The 4,412-nt window shown below is 42.0% G+C and overlaps 1 pseudogene; it reads right to left on the reverse strand.

Moving 5' to 3' along the window:
* Window positions 1–4,061: 4,061 nt before the first annotated feature.
* LOC140317453 (U5 spliceosomal RNA) lies at window positions 4,062–4,150 on the reverse strand (annotated as a pseudogene).
* Between the last annotated feature and the right edge of the window lie 262 nt (window positions 4,151–4,412).

The following is a 4,412-nucleotide window of genomic DNA, read 5'->3' on the forward strand; positions in this document are numbered from 1 at the left end:
TTTGCAAATTATGATCTGACATTCACACCTACTTGCAGTCGAACAGCTCTGCTCCCGCTTTTGATTATGTTTGGTTGGATATTCGAACCTTTTCTTAACTTCTTTTTACATATTTTGGTTGGACGTTCACACCTTCTTGTAGCCGAACACTTCCACTCCTGCTTTTGATGATGTATGGTTGGGCATTCACACCTTTTTTTTGCCCATTTTTCAGGAATTATGGGTGGACATTCACACCTTGCAGCTGAACACCTCCTATCCCACTCTTGATCATGTGCGGTTTGATTTTCGAAAAGTTTCTTTCATGTTTTCTAGCAATTCTTGATGGACATGTAGACCTTCTTGCAGCTGAACACCTCCGCTCCCGCTTTTGATCATACATTGTCAGGCATTCGCACCTTGTCTTACCCACTTTTTACAAACTTTAGTCGAACAGTCACACCTTTTTGCAGCCGAACACCACCTCTCCCGCTTTTGATGATGTATGGTCCAGCATTCTTACCTTTTCTAACACATTCTTCAGCAATTATGGTCGGACATTCACACCTACTCAGAGCCGAACACCTCCGCTCCCGCATTTGATGGTGTATAGTCGGGCATTCTCACCCTTTCTCATCAGCTTTTTACAAATTATGATCTGACATTCACACCTGCTTTTGATAATGTATTGTTAGGCATTCGCACCTTTTTTTTTACCCATTTTTCATGAATTATGGGTGGACATTCACACCTTCTTGCAGCCGAACACCTCCTCTCCCGCTTATGATCATGTGCGGTTTGATATTCGAAAATTTACTTTCTTGTTTTAAAGCAATTATTGATGGACATTCAAACCTTCTTTTTGATGGTGTATAGTCGGGCTTTCGAGCCTTTTCTTCCCGGTTTTTACAAACCATGGTCGGACTTTCACACCTTCTTGTAGCCGAACACATCCGCTCCCGCTATTGATTGTGTACAGTCGGGTATTTTAACCTTTTCTTACCCGCTTTTTACCAACTATGGTCGGACATTCACACCTTCGTACAGCGGAACACCTCCGCTCCCTCTTTTGATGGTGTATGTTCGGGCATTCAAACCTTTTCTTACCCGCTTTTTCCAAACTATGGTCGGCTATTCACAGCTTCCTCTCCACCATACTTGTATGGTGGAATATTCACACCCACTTGCATCCGAAGACCTCCGCCCCAAATTTTGTTGATATTTAGTCGGACATTCGCACCTTACCCGCTTTTGGAAAACTATGGCCTTCTTGCAGCCAAACACCTCTGATCTCGCTTTTGATGATGTAAGGTTGGGCATTCAGACCTTGCTTCACCTGCTTTTCACCAAATATAGTCGGACATTCACACCTTCTTGCAGCCGAACACTTCCGCTTTTAGTGTTCTATGAGGCATTCACATATTTTTTTTCACCGTATTTTATAGATTATGGTTGGAAATTCTCACCCACTCTCATCCGAAGACCTCTCCTCCAGCTTTTGTTAATATATAGTCGGGCATTCGAACCTTTTCTTACCCGCTTTTTACAAATTATAGTCGAACATTCACACCTACTTGCAGCTGAATACTTCCGCTCCACCTTTTAGGTATGTATGGTTGGCATTTGCACCTCTTTTTATACTGATTTCTGAAGATTAAGTTGTACTTTCTCAAACTACAACATTTTTTTATTTGTTGAAACTTGATTTGAAGTGGATAAATAAGGAGAACAAACAGTTTTAAGTCAGGCTGATAGAAGGAATTAATTTTATAGCGAAATCTGTACTTCGTCATATGTCGAGAGATGCTTATTGCTGAAGAAGTTCTTTCTCATTCTACAAAGTACAACGTTGTTTATCGTTGAAACTTGATTAGACATGAATAAATATGAAGGACAAAGCAGTCTTAACTTGGTTTGAGTTAAGGAATTCGTTTTATAGGAGAATCCGAATTCGTGCATAACTCATAAAATAGAGCTTATTTTCGGTTTCCTGAAGAATGATTCTGGTTCTTTCTCATAATACAAAGTTTGTTGTTTATTGTTGAAACTTCATCAGAAGTGAAGAAATAAATGAATGCCTATCAACAAATGTGGGATCTAAACTCTAGTGCTTCCTCTAAAATAATTTCCTTTCTCAATTTAGAAATGTGTGTGTGTAAGTCACAACACCCGTGACACCAAAACGGCTTTCTTTTCTCTACACTCTGCACTATGAGAACACACCAAATCAGAAAGGCTTTTTTCTCTCTTTTCTACATTATGGACTGTGGGGACACAAAACCGCTCTCTCTCTTTTTTTTTTTTTATCGTGTGCCAGGGCGTTGTCTCATGTATTAGATTATGCTTAAGATACGAATGGGTTTATCAGTCACATCAGAATTCAAACCTTCTTGCAGCTGAACCACCTCCGCTCCCTGTTTTGATCATATATGGTCTGGCAATACTACCTTTTCTTACCCGTTTGTGAGTAATTATGGCTGGACATTCACACCTACTTGCAGCCGAACACAACCTCTCTCGCTTTTGATGATGTATGGACCGGCATTTTTACCTTTTCTAACACATTTTTCAGCAATTATGGTCGGAGATTCACACCTACTCACAGCCGAACAACTCCGCTCCCGCATTTGATGATGTATAGTCGGGCATTCTCACCCTTTCTCATCAGCTTTTTGCAAATTATGATCTGACATTCACACCTACTTGCAGTCGAACAGCTCTGCTCCCGCTTTTGATTATGTTTGGTTGGATATTCGAACCTTTTCTTAACTTCTTTTTACATATTTTGGTTGGACGTTCACACCTTCTTGTAGCCGAACACTTCCACTCCTGCTTTTGATGATGTATGGTTGGGCATTCACACCTTTTTTTTGCCCATTTTTCAGGAATTATGGGTGGACATTCACACCTTGCAGCTGAACACCTCCTATCCCATTTATGATCATGTGCGGTTTGATTTTCGAAAAGTTTCTTTCATGTTTTCTAGCAATTATTGATGGACATGTAGACCTTCTTGCAGCTGAACACCTCCGCTCCCGCTTTTGATCATACATTGTCAGGCATTCGCACCTTGTCTTACCCACTTTTTACAAACTTTAGTCGAACAGTCACACCTTTTTGCAGCCGAACACCACCTCTACCGCTTTTGATGATGTATGGTCCAGCATTCTTACCTTTTCTAACACATTCTTCAGCAATTATGGTCGGACATTCACACCTACTCAGAGCCGAACACCTCCGCTCCCGCATTTGATGGTCTATAGTCGGGCATTCTACAGCGGAAAAGACTCATTCTTATGTTTGGTTAGATATTCGAACCTTTTCTTAACTGCTTTTTACAAACTTTGGTCGGACGTTCACAATATCTTGCAGCCGAACACCTCCGCTTCCGCTTTTGATGGTGTATATTCGGGCATACGAACCTTTTTTTACCCGCTTTTTACAAACCAAGGTCGGACTTTCACACCTTCTCTTAGCTTAACAACTCCGCTCCCTCTTTTGATTGTGTACAGTCGGGTAATTTAACCTTTTCTTACCCGCTTTTTACCATCTATGGTCGGACATTCACACCGTCTTACAGCGGAACACCTCCGCTCCCTCTTTTGATGATGTATGGTTAGGCATTCGCACCTTTTCTTACCCATTTTTCAGTAATTATGGGTAGACATTCACACCTTCTTGCAGCTGAACACCTCCTCTCCTGCTTATGATCATGTGCAGTTTGATATTCGAAAATTTTCTTTCATGTTTTCTAGCAATTATTGATGGACATTCAGACCGTCTTGAAGCTGAACACCTCCGCTCCCACTTTTGATGGTGTATAGTCGGACTTTCGAGCCTTTTCTTCCCCGGTTTTTACGAATTATGGTTGTACATTCAGACCTTGCAGCCGAAAACCTCCGCTCCCTCTTTTGATCATACATTGTCAGGCATTCGCACCTACTTGCAGCCGAATACTTCCGCTCCACCTTTTAGTGATGTATGGTTGGCATTTGCACCTTTTCTTACCCTTTCTTACCCTACTGATTGCTTAAGATTAAGTTGTTTTTTCTCAAACTACAACATTTCCGCTTTTAGTGTTCTATGAGGCATTCACATATTTTTTTTCACCGTAATGAAGTCTTTAGTAAAAGGCGAAAGACTTGTACGTTATGAAGAGAAACCAGAGTACGATTATCCGTCACTGCGGGAGCAGGTCATCAGGCCAGTTGGCATAGCCACCTTCCCCATGGTGAGCTTTGCTTTGTTGAGACGCTTGCTCCCCCCCCCCCCCCCCCCCCCCCCCTTGCTCCTCGGCTGACCAAGTAGGAACAATCGGGCCCTATTCGATGGCTGCCTTGTCTTTTACTCTGTGCAAAAGACAAGGCAGCAACAAAAACACCACGGGAACACCGTATTGAGGCTTTGTTCTGACCGCTCATTCGGTGTCGCGT

This window comes from Leuresthes tenuis, unplaced genomic scaffold (genome assembly GCF_036924035.1).
Source record: "Leuresthes tenuis unplaced genomic scaffold, fLeuTen1.0.hap1 SCAF_10, whole genome shotgun sequence".
Lineage (NCBI taxonomy): Eukaryota > Metazoa > Chordata > Actinopteri > Atheriniformes > Atherinopsidae > Leuresthes > Leuresthes tenuis.